The 12,178-nt window shown below is 37.5% G+C and overlaps 1 long non-coding RNA gene across 1 annotated transcript in view; it reads right to left on the minus strand.

Moving 5' to 3' along the window:
- Positions 1 to 11,321, minus strand: part of LOC107690219 (uncharacterized) — a 17,442-nt gene extending 6,121 nt beyond the window's left edge. The window contains exons 1-2 of the long non-coding RNA XR_001634413.1: positions 11,172 to 11,321; positions 10,619 to 10,621 (exon numbers count right to left, since the gene is read on the minus strand). This is a non-coding gene — a long non-coding RNA (uncharacterized LOC107690219). The remainder of the gene's footprint in view (positions 1 to 10,618; positions 10,622 to 11,171) is intronic.
- Between the last annotated feature and the right edge of the window lie 857 nt (positions 11,322 to 12,178).

Consider the following 12,178-nt stretch of genomic DNA (forward strand, 5'->3'; position numbering starts at 1 on the left):
CGACATAAAGGTGCTGTCACCTGTCGTCTGTTGGTCGGCAAGGTGTATACACAACTAAACTTGAACATGAGTGAAATCTGTGTGGGGAAATTTTTCTCCCTCACAAAACATTTCCAAACAAGATCCACATAGTTCACACAGCAAAGGTAAATGTGACCACATCTTAAGGCTTTGTTCACATGCTAGAAATGCTAGATCTCTTGCTTAAATCTGATCTTCAGGACTGACTGTCTAGCACTGCAATTTTGATTTATGTCCAAAACCTCTCACTTATTTCTTCTTTATTATATAGCAATTACTTGTACCTGTACAGTAGTTCACTAGATGGAGAAAGCGTAAGCAAAAATGAGTGAATTTGGGTGCAACTAAGCTAAGCTGCACTAACACACATGCTACACAACCTCAGTGTTGTCCATTGTTGCACTCTGATATCTGTCAGATCATAATTCAAAAATACAATGCAAGTATGTGCTCTTTTGTAAGTACTACCACAAGTGGTGCTAGAGCGTCTCCTTACAGCCACAGCTACTGTCATGCAAGTTTGGAGGAGATTTTGCCGTTTAAAGGTAGTTAATCTATCAACATGTTTATAGCTACAGTAGCTACCTGAATAATGACACATCCAGGTTAACCCCACAGACATTTAGGCCACACGAAGCCAGAGCTTTGCCTATCCGATCTTTTTTCCCCTCGTCTCAAGAAATATCTGCGTCCACACGAAACCACAAAACCAACACAAAACGATGTAGTATACATGCCAGACCAGTATGTGGCACTGTAATTCTGCCACAGAGATACACTAAAAATGGAGAAGAAGACTTGGACTATGCATATAAACCTTGCGAGTGGTATACAAACAAACATGGAACAATACATTTATTAATCTGTGTTAATGTTAGTTAATAAAAAGACAATCGTTCAGTGTTTGTTCATGTTTTTGTTGCTGTTACGTGACGTAGCGGTGTCTGACTAGGGGCGAGACGTGGGCTGATGACGTCATCGTTTCAGAAAATATACGGATTCGCTGTCCACACGAAAACGCAAGGGCGGCATTTTCAGCTTTATCCATTCTGGGACCCGGTTTCAAAAAATATCGGTTTCACTCTCCCGAAACGCCGGATCCGTGTGGACGAAACGCCTATACGATACAAAATGTATATGCGTATACAGCTAACCGCGTCTCCATGTGGACGGGGCCTTAGTTGCAATGTAATCGAAATTAGCGACAGATCTTTTCTTCCATATTGTGATGTACATATGAATTGTTTACAATAAGATAGTTGCAATCAAAGTTATTTAACCCCCTTGACCGGCAAGATATTCTGCTGCTGTAAACAATTTTATGAAAACTATTCAACCAAGCCATCAACAAACTATTATAAAAAAAAAATAATAATAATACACATTTAAGTGATTAGAGGACGCAGTTGACGAAAAAATTAAAAAATGGGGAAAAAATCTAAACGTTCATGTACAAAATTATTCAACCCCCAAAAGTTACATAGTTGTAGAGCAACTATATCAAATGCATTTAGTGACTTTTCTAAATCTCTACAGCAATATACTCTGATTATTATACAGCCCATTTTGTTGATTTTTTGTCAGACACTGACAAAGCTTCAAAGCATGCTCTCCTGTTGTGCTTATGGCTCAGTGCCACCCGCTGGTGGCACCTCCTCTATAATGCTGAGAAAAGCCTTGCCAAAGTAAGAGAAATGAGATTCCTTTTTTCCATTTATACAATGTTGATAGCGGGTAAAAAGAGAAAACATTCTCTAAAGATAGAAGATACACGCAGAGGCCGATAAGGGAGCGCCGGGCCAGGATACGGTGTCGCTGTAACTATTTCATCTTCCATGGTAACTTAAACAGCAGACAAAAGCCTTCACACTCCAGGGCCCACTGCCAGCATGCCAAGATTGACTGGGATTGTAATAATTCATAGACTTTGGAGCTTCACTCTCCAGAAGTGAGTGACTGCATTAAGCTTTGATGAAATGGCCACTTGGCTCCAGTGTTGAGCATCAGCCTCCATGTGTGCCGCATGTGGTCAGTTCAGCCAGGCAGTGACCTGAGGCTGAATAGAAGTTCTGGGTGATGTGAACATTACTCGGCCGGCTCGGTGGGAGTACTCATGAACGCATGAGCTCACATGAAGTTGTGTGATTGGGGCAGGACAACGGAAAAACATGCAATATTGTGCTAAAGAAGCTCTCGTCCTTGACTTCAGTTGCATGTGCCTTAAAGAACATATGGCACATGCACCAGTAGAAACAACTGCCACCATAATACCAGCAACTAAGAAAGCAGATCACACCATGTTCATGTTTTAAATTCTTGCTATTCTCAGTGGTGATTCTCATAATTGTAAAATAAAGACATGATAAAATTGCCCAAAAAAAAAAAAATGTATGGTCCAAAAAGTAGGATTCATTTTCTTTAAGCACAGTATGTAACATGAACTGAGCACAAAAAAACATATATATTTATACATGAACAATAAAGGGAACAGAAACAAAGAGACAAAACGTTTTCGAAATATAGAGCATACACAGTCATTATGAATGAATTGAAATTACAATATAGAGAAAAGTCTGGACACACTTGCCTATATATGAATTTCTTTACAAAACTAATTTATTTATTTATTTATTTATTTATTTATTTATATTAATGGATTGGAAGTTTGAGAAAGTTCATGCTTAATTTCCCTTTATTTGAAAAAGGACTTGCATCTTACACACATCCATTGACCCTCCCTGTCCTTCAAGTTGCAAAAAGAGATTGAGAGTGCATAGTTACACAAAAACACTACGGCAAATGTGCGTAATGAGGTAAAATGAGAAAACCTTTAACATGAAATTGTAAACCCAGGGACCATTGAAGACATAGCGTCTGCCTGCCCGCAAACCTTCCCATAGTCCCCCACCTTATCATCATTAGCCACTGGATACAGATACAAAATAAGTAGCCCTTACAGTGGGCCATTAAAGTGTCATTTGGGCAACTGTGCATGAAGAGCCCCAGATAACATGCAGTGCTGATGCATATCCAAGTTTTTGAATCATAGCCTCATATACAGCACTTAAATCACACTGCACACTAAAGCAGTCAAGGGTTTCATTAAAGAACGAGTCACTCAGCAAGACCTCCTTTCCAAATGGAGGGAGGTGACGCATCAACAAAACTATACATACAAACGAGTTAAAGTTTGTTACATTCTTTGCATTTTACAACAATTGACACTAAAATAGTTTTTACATACCGACTCTATAAGGACACACCGTAACTATGAGGGCAGTGCTGATGTCCTCATAAAAATGCATATGAGACATAAATTTAAAGGTGATGAAATTTTTTTACTTTACCTAATTTAATTATAATGAAATAATTAACTTATCTTACTGTAATTAGCAAGGGCTTAGATGCAGCCCATTTGTATTTTGACATCTTGAAAAGTGTGAAACACAGCAACACAGACTCAATCAATGGTGTGAGTTTGGGACAGGTCTATTTGTTTGGCTGACCAAAGACAGATAATAGAAGGTTTGAAAAAACCTGTTTGAATTATTTACCTGTTTGTCATTATTTTTAATAAATTCAATTTGGAAGCACTAGAAATTACAGTAAAAAAAAATTGCAGTAAAATACACTGCAACTTCAAGACATGTGACACATAAACAATGCATTTAACAGCTATTGTTTTGTTTGTTTTGACACTTATGGCATGAGAAAATATACTGTCAGTGAAACCTTGATGCTAAAATGCAAGTGTAGATTTCTGCAGCCTATTTCACATGTAGGCCAGTGGCCAGACCACCACTTCTGATCATTCTTTATCATGTTATAGCCAGAAAAATATGACATTTCTCCCCCAAAGCATGTGAACGAGAGATATAGATTATGAATAGTGTCGTCTGGCTTAATAAACGGCTTTGGCTGACACAATCTGCAGCATGTTGTGACCCGCTCTACATCTGTAAGAGCCATACATTTGGTGCGGGGTTGTCCACACGCCAATGCATTAAATACATCAGAGTGCGGAGATAGCATCGCTTATAGTGCTCATTCCTGATGTGTTGCCTGTCGGCATGGTAACATCTCCCCGAATAGCCTCCCACCAGTGCGTTTTTTAAAGACACTAAATCAGTCCTCAAAAGAAATTATATATATATATATATATATATGATAGCCCCTTTTTCAGAACGTGGGGTAGAATGTGTAAAAAAGGCAATTTGATAAAATATTTGCAAGTTCCTTTTTTGACAAGGACAAAATCACAGGAAGATGTAAGCATCCCGAAAGGCCAAGTAAAATTGAATGCCAAAAAACTCTAAGCTTGTGTCTAAAAATAAATTCAATTAAATGGGATTTTAGCATTCTGAATGCATGAGAGTCTTTGCACAGCTGATAAGGGCTTCAGTGAGCTAAGACCACCTTTATGCCAGCAAACAATCTGTTCCCTCTAAACGTGTAATCCTTACTTGCAGCACAATATGGATGGATGAAATATCAATGCACTGGGGAACCAATTTAAACATACTGAATCAAGTGAGGGGGATAGTTGAGGATGGACTTTCTGTGGCTTAGAGAGCAGCCACACAAGCTTTAACGTCTCTCACTGAATAGAGTCTTGATAATGGTCCATGTCCCACTAGTGGCAAACAGTCTGTATTATCCCCTCAATAGAGGATTTTGTATTGTCCTTCACTTTTGAGGCCAAGTACCAGTTAAGGAAAATTCAAAATTTCCAGCAAATGTGTCTAAGAATCAAATGCTATCACTCTGTTAATAAAAGCTTTCAGGGATACAAAATTTTAGTGTTTTTAAAATGGCAAAGAACTAGCAATACACTGTTTACAATGGTATGCATATTTTAAAAGCAGTGCATCAGACACAAGTGGGTGTTAGAGTTTAATTATCATTTTTAAGAGACAAGCACACATGGATTCTACCACAGTGTTGTAATTACCAGTGGGAGACTGGACTTGTTTAAGGGCGCCATTTAAAGAATCCAACTAAATGGTGGAACCAAATGGAACTGCACATGATTATTATTGTTTTATTGTCCATTTGGCTGTATAATTTAGATTGTATGCATTTTTTTACAGTGTATTACTTTAGCAGAAAAACTTTCCAGAAAATACTACTCATTTAGCTGACGAGGTGACAGGGTTGCATTACAGTACATTGACAAAATGACAAAACACAGATAAAGCGTCACTTTAACTTTTTGTCCAATAAAAGTCACTTGAGAACACATAACATACTGACAGTACTGACATACTTTTTTTCTGAAAGTGTAAGAAGGAATTTCACAGGAATTGAAGGTAGTATCTGCCACTTTTACCTCAAAGCAGAGTTTTTATAGTTAACGAAAACTAAAAGCTTTATAACACGTACTTGAAATAAAATACATTTTAACTGAAATAAAATAAAATATTAAAAAAAAATAATAATAAAACTTATTTCAGCTAGTTTCCAATGCAACATTTCTTATTTTCATATACTAAAACCTGTACTAAAATTTAAAAGTTTCAATAAAAAAAACTATGAAAACATATTTAAAATAAAAACAAAAAAGACCAAAAGACTCCAAAATATTATTAAAGTTTTAACTAAAATTAAAACTAAAAATATGAAATAAAAACATTCAAATTATTAATAAAAACAATAATAGTATCTAAATGAAACTAATATAACACTACCTCAAAGGTTGTGTCATTTCTTTTCACAACTATCAAATTAAACCACAAACATACAGACTCTTCAAACTGGTTTTTAGACATCTCAAAAACATACAGTTGTCAAAGTATTTTAACACTGAAATAAAAACGCATAATTCAGTTGTAATAAAGCAATATTTTGCATTATTTACCAATCTATGGGCAGCATAACATGCTGCCAGTTACCACCGAAAATAACTGATATGTTTGTTGCTGCCCTTTGCTAATGTCAAAGGAGTTGCCATATTGTAAAATTATTGACAACTATCTGGTAATTTTCTTCATGTATGCTTGTTTGAAGCTCCTTGAGAGCCTAAAACCAAACACCAGACAGGAAAGCTTTTGGAATACAAGTCAAGTAAGACATCAGACTGTAACACACAATGTCCAACTGTACTTTACCTTACTGGTATGTAAAAAAAGTGCACCACGGCATCCATGTGTATGACCTCACCCAGTTTTGGCAGATAGCAGATAGAATTTTCTGAATCAGACACTTTCCTACAACATAAAACAGTGTAAAGTTGTTTTAAATAATCAAAAATATAATTCAAATAAAAATCATTTGTTTAAATAAACCCTGATGTTAGACTCATGGAGATCAGCAACATTTGAATGACATCGTAAGGCAACTGAATCACAAATTCAGGCCCCTAAGACGATAAAAGAAAATCTAAAAGCCACTTTACTTGCTACAGTAACCGTTTATGGACAGTGACCACCTTTTTAACAGTGTAACTTTAATTTAGAGAACCTGTATGACATCACGAATCCTGAGCAGAGGAAATACTCATGTTGGTGAGTTGTCAAACAAAAAAATAGTGTAAATGCAGGTAGATAGATGTTAATAATTTCTTAAAGACAGGCATTTTCTATAAATAGATTTGAAAATGTATGTAAGGAGTGCTCTCTTTTAAGGCTCCAATCAAGAAGTACTTTGTACACCTCTAAATTACCCATTGCACACGAGTAATTGAATGCCTAAGATTACGGTTAATTAATAAATTACAGGGGAACGCACAATGAGCAGTCATTAATGTTGCCAAGAGGGTTGATTTGATAAATAAATGTTTTAACAGCTTATGCGGCTTATGCGGCTTATGCGGCTTATGCGGCTTACGCGTTACGCGATCACATTATGCCATCTCAAATAATTAATTAAAGAAAGCAGATTAAATTATTTGCTCCATTATGTATTTTAGGGATTCAGAGAGCATTGTGGAGTGTTTCTCCTCCACCTTTTTAGCAGGCAGGATTTAAGTGCCTATTTGAAATCAATTTCTCTAATAATGATCCTAATGAGCTCATCAATTAAGTCTGCCATAATAGGATGTTAGCTCTGCTTGTGGTTATCACTTTAAGTCTGCCACTAATTTCCATGCTTCATCTATCAAAGATGATTGGCTAATACAGTGTCGGCCTGTTAGGGATGATATGGAGATCAGAGGAGGACGCCGAGTTGAAACCTTCGCTGGTCTACGAGTGAATAACAATGACATTGATGATATCCTCTGAGACCTGTGCGTCTGTCCATGTTTGGAGTATATGCCCTATTCTTCTCTTTAAGGTCGTGGGTGCGAGAAGGGTTCTTGCATTTGGTGGAGGGGGCTCGTAGATTGGGATGTCCTGCACATCCCATTTGAAGCGCCTTATGTAAATGAGCCTCATAATGGATTTCAACATCTCTGCCTTATTTACATAAGCAAGCTTTTCAATGGTCGTTCCACATCAGGGATCCCATTATTTGGCTCCTTTCAGGACCGTTTATGAGCTTTGCCCTCTCCCCTGACCCTCCCATTTCACACATTCCCCAAAGCACAAGTCTGTGATGACAGTGACAAGTGCACACTCATCATGTCGATGTTATGTATGCTTTGCTTAACCGCTGAGTGTCTTCTTAAAGCTCAGTGTATAGAGCAGTTGTTTATCTCCGGGATTTAATAGGCACTCCAGCAGGGGCATTCAGCTCAAAGAAACACAAGACACTCAGTTGCTGCGTCTAAGAGGTGTGGTCTATATGGGAGAATGTCACCAAACCTGTGAAGAACATGTCCAGGTCATATTTCACCTCAAGATCAGAAGACAAATATTATTCTGCATAAAGAAAATGAAGGCTAATTTTAATCATACAAACTAAAGACACAAGCAAATTGAGAGGAAAATGCAGTGTGATTTTACTTTACAAGATCTTAAAAAAACGCAGTCAGTTCATTTCAATAATGACCAACGCAATCTACCAGGAGCAGTGTAAATTAGCTATTATTAACTATTGCAGCCATGTCAAGCGCAAAATGGGTTGAGACAGGTTTTTGGGGGTGTTAAATAATGGTGCAAATACCAGTAAATTGACTACTTCAAACCTTAGTAAATCACACTGCACGATTTATTTAAATTACTTTCCTCCCATAAATTTTGCAATATGCAATCATATCAGCTGCAAAAAAAAAAAAAGTGTCCAAGCCTTTTTCATTGCTAATTTTTCACTGAGTGTCTTTAGTAAATCCTGAAAGTTTTTTTCTTTAACACCAAAAGAAGGTTTGGAACAAGCTGTTGTAAATCTGGTCCTTAGAGTCTATATGTAATTATACAGAGAAAAAAAAAAATGTCCTAAGATGAAAAAAATTACAATTACAATGATTACAATTTCAGAATATTCATGTATTAATAATAAAACATTGACTGCTTGATTAGATTAATACATTGTACTTTAGGTGTTAACATATTTCCATTATCTAAGTTAGTTTATATTAAGCGAGCCATACAGACAGACAAAATGTATAAATATGCATACGTATATGATTTATACTGCAAAATAGAGCGTGACACAACCAAATGATTAATTGAAGCATGGCTTTGTTTGATTAATTGATTTATGACAAATTTTATAGAACTCATTTATTATTTCATGGTAAACTAGATAAGAAGTAAAATCCCAAGTGAATATGGGTTACCAAATGCTAAATGATATACAATGTTCACTATGCAGAATTTTTCATAAAAATAAAGTACAGACTTATAAAAAATAATCCCTCTCAATCATTATGTTATGAGCCACTATAATTCTGTGGTGGTGTTTGTGTCTACAAAGACACTGCCCTGTGCATGCATTTTCTCATTAGGATCATAACTATGAATTCTTGATTCTGGTTTCATACATTTCACGACGGGAAAAAAACCCCTACTTTTTCAAACTCCTCCTAAGCCATTTATCTGATTTGCATAACATCATCCCTAGACACTCCTGACAAAAATCTATCAAAATAATTCTGATTCATCAGTGTTAATTGATTGGCCAGGCGATGCCCATTTTTACAAGCTGACGTATATCTGCTAAACGCGTATATAGCGTAGCAGACGGGCACGCAGGGCGATAACCTCTCTGTGCTGCAGGTGCGTCGAAAGACGATGATCATGTATTGACGATAGCCAGAGATATTGTCAAAAGCATCAAATATTGGCAATATTAAGAGCATTTGGCATTTCCAATGAATGTAGGCCCGTTACATTCTTATCATTAGGCCTATTATTATTAGGTTATTTTTTACCTATTATTAAATTAATATTACAACTAATTTGCCCCACAATAATTTCATAACGCATCACCGCATAACTGACGTGCTGTGAGGATAATACAAGATTAGGCTATTAGCTTACTCCTCATTGAAAATGTTTTTAAAAATGTCTTTCAAAACAGCTATGCAATGAATTATAGGCCTATAATTACATTTATTAACACTGCAGGCATCAATGAAAAGTAAGAGCAGCTGTATTTCAAGCACCGTTTCTTCTACATTTTTTTCACCATGTTCGGGCCACCAGAGAAATATTAGGGCAGCAAATTAAAACAGTTATATACACCTTTATCAGCATATGAAGTAGCTAGATTCGTCTCTCGTCATCTTTGAGATAATACACACCGTTAATGTCGCATCAGATGCCGAAAGCTCTGTCAGTTTTTACTTTCACTTTCTGGTGAATTGACTGAGATTAAGACATTCAACTCTTTGGCGAAAAGTTTGCACGTTGCTTGTGTGATATCCATTGGCTTACCTTCATGGTTTAAAACATAAATAAATAGGCCTACAATATTGGAACAACCCCCAGCCCCCCCAACTTCGACTCCGACAAATCCGCCGTGGTCCACCTTTAATGCAACTTGACACACATAGACAACAGGACATTCCGAGCATGCAGAGCAAGTTTCATAAAATTCAGCCAATAGGGGGTGCTACAAATAACAAACCACAATAACTCGTGCGATAACTCCACAACCGTGATCCATGCAATTGAAAAGTTAGTGTGCCTCTTCTTTGGAGGATATCCTAACATATCCTCTAATTAATATGACTTTAAAAAACAATTTAAAAACATGGACACATAAATCGTGTTCTGGTGATTAGAAAAATAAAATAAAATAGCAGATACAATTTTTATTTATGTCTGTGTATCAAAGTTGAAGTTCAGGTAAGAATGAGGCAGAAAATGGCAAATTTTTAACAAACTTTAATAACAAAATACACAAACAACAAAACAGAAGTAAGTGGCAGCCCCTCACAGACAACTGCCACACAAACATAAACAAAACAGCAACTAAAATATCCCAGGCTCCGCTTCCATTGGCTATCTGCCCACTAGTCAAAGTCCCACTATGACTAAAGGCTGGAATACACTACACCAGTGATTCTCAATTCACTGAAAGAATTTTGTTCGCGTACCCCCCTCCGTCACCTCACGTACCCCAGTTTTAGAACCACTGCACTGCACGATTTTTGCTTCGATTTTCTGTCGATTTACTGTCTTGAGAAGCTGTCGCTAGTTGCCAAAAGTCAGAGGCAGTCTGTAGATTTGAGCTGACAGATTTCATAGAAAATCATGTAGTGTATGATGGTCACAGACTCCAATTTTTTAGCTGCAGACTATGATTCCATCCAGTCGGAGGATATCAAACATGTTTGATATTTTGAGCCGATTTAACACATATTGTTTTCATTTGTCACACGTCTCCTAGCAAAAAGGCGCACGTTTCTGCATGAGTTTGTTGTGATCAGAACAACTTTAAAGTCTGGCATTGTGTTAGTATGTGATGGTCAGTGACTATTACAGATTCGGTAAGTGTGTGATGCTCATAACATGGTATATGTTGTGTACACAAAGTTAAAACTATTCTAAGCCTTTCACAAGCAGGAAAATGCCAAAAAGTAACATAAGACGCACATACCTCATGATGGTATCTCTCTGGCACTAGACACACAACAGTGAAGCTTACCAGACTTAGTGGAAACACCACCACCACTTGGGCTCAAAGCATGTGGGTTGGACTTGTCATGACAAGTGAGCTTAGCAGATCAAGTCTTGCAAAGGTTTTTGCAAGAACCTCATGCAGTCCCAGTTGGCACACTGCCAAGGCTGTTGGAAGCCTGAGTGATCCCTGAGTGAACTCTTAACGCAGGAGTGTCCAATCCTGCACCTGGAGGACCACTGTCCTGCAGAGTTCAGCTCCAACCCCAATTAAACACACCTGAACCAGCTAATCAAGGTCTTACTAGGCATAATAGAAACTTCCAGGTAGGTGTGCTGAGGTAAGTTGGAGCTAAACTCTGCATGTCAGATTTTGGACACCTCTGTCTTAAGCCTGAGACACACTGCACAATTTTAGCAATCCTATAAGATAAGACACTGTGCGACATGGATCTAATAAACTTGGCTATGACGTGTAGGCTGTACGATGATGACACCTATTGACTCACAGGCTATGACGCACGTTACTATAGAAGAATAAAACGTCATCAGCATGCTCTAGTGGTAAACAAAAAGAGCATGATAAATCACACTTTCGCAATTGTAGTTTTTATGTGTGTTGAAAAAAGTGCAAAGCAGCAAAAGAGGAAGACATAAGAGCTTGAGTTAAGCAGTTTTATGTTTTAGCGCCATGTCACGTTAATTTCATGTCGTATTTTTATTGATTGGTCAGTAAACGTGGATCGTAGCAACAAACACACTGTGCGATGATCATGCTGTATTGTAGGCTATCTTTGGTCACAAGACCGTGACAACTGCCATCTTTGAACCTCTCTCACTGTACGACACAAGACCACCGTTTAGGAGCCACGATCACAGAAATCGCCACGATTGTTTCACCATGTCAATCTTTCATCTGGGACAGCCGAAAATCGTGCAGTGTGTTTCGGGGTTTAAAGGCAGAAACTTCTTAGCTCAAACTCAGCAGAGGAGTAATTATGGATTAGGAGCACCCCTTTCAAAGTGGGCTTGCATCAAAATAAAGCCCAGTTCCACTCCCTAAGAAGGGGATATGCTGGGTGCTTGAGAGGCAAAAGCCTGAGACAGTTTAACACTGTGAATTCAGCATGCCGAACTCCACTCATTTTAGAGGGGAGAGAGCCACGTTCACATATTCTGTCAATATACACACTTATTTATAGGGACTGCACTGT

This window comes from Sinocyclocheilus anshuiensis, unplaced genomic scaffold (genome assembly GCF_001515605.1).
Source record: "Sinocyclocheilus anshuiensis isolate Anshui unplaced genomic scaffold, SAMN03320099.WGS_v1.1 scaffold2524, whole genome shotgun sequence".
Classification (NCBI taxonomy): domain Eukaryota; kingdom Metazoa; phylum Chordata; class Actinopteri; order Cypriniformes; family Cyprinidae; genus Sinocyclocheilus; species Sinocyclocheilus anshuiensis.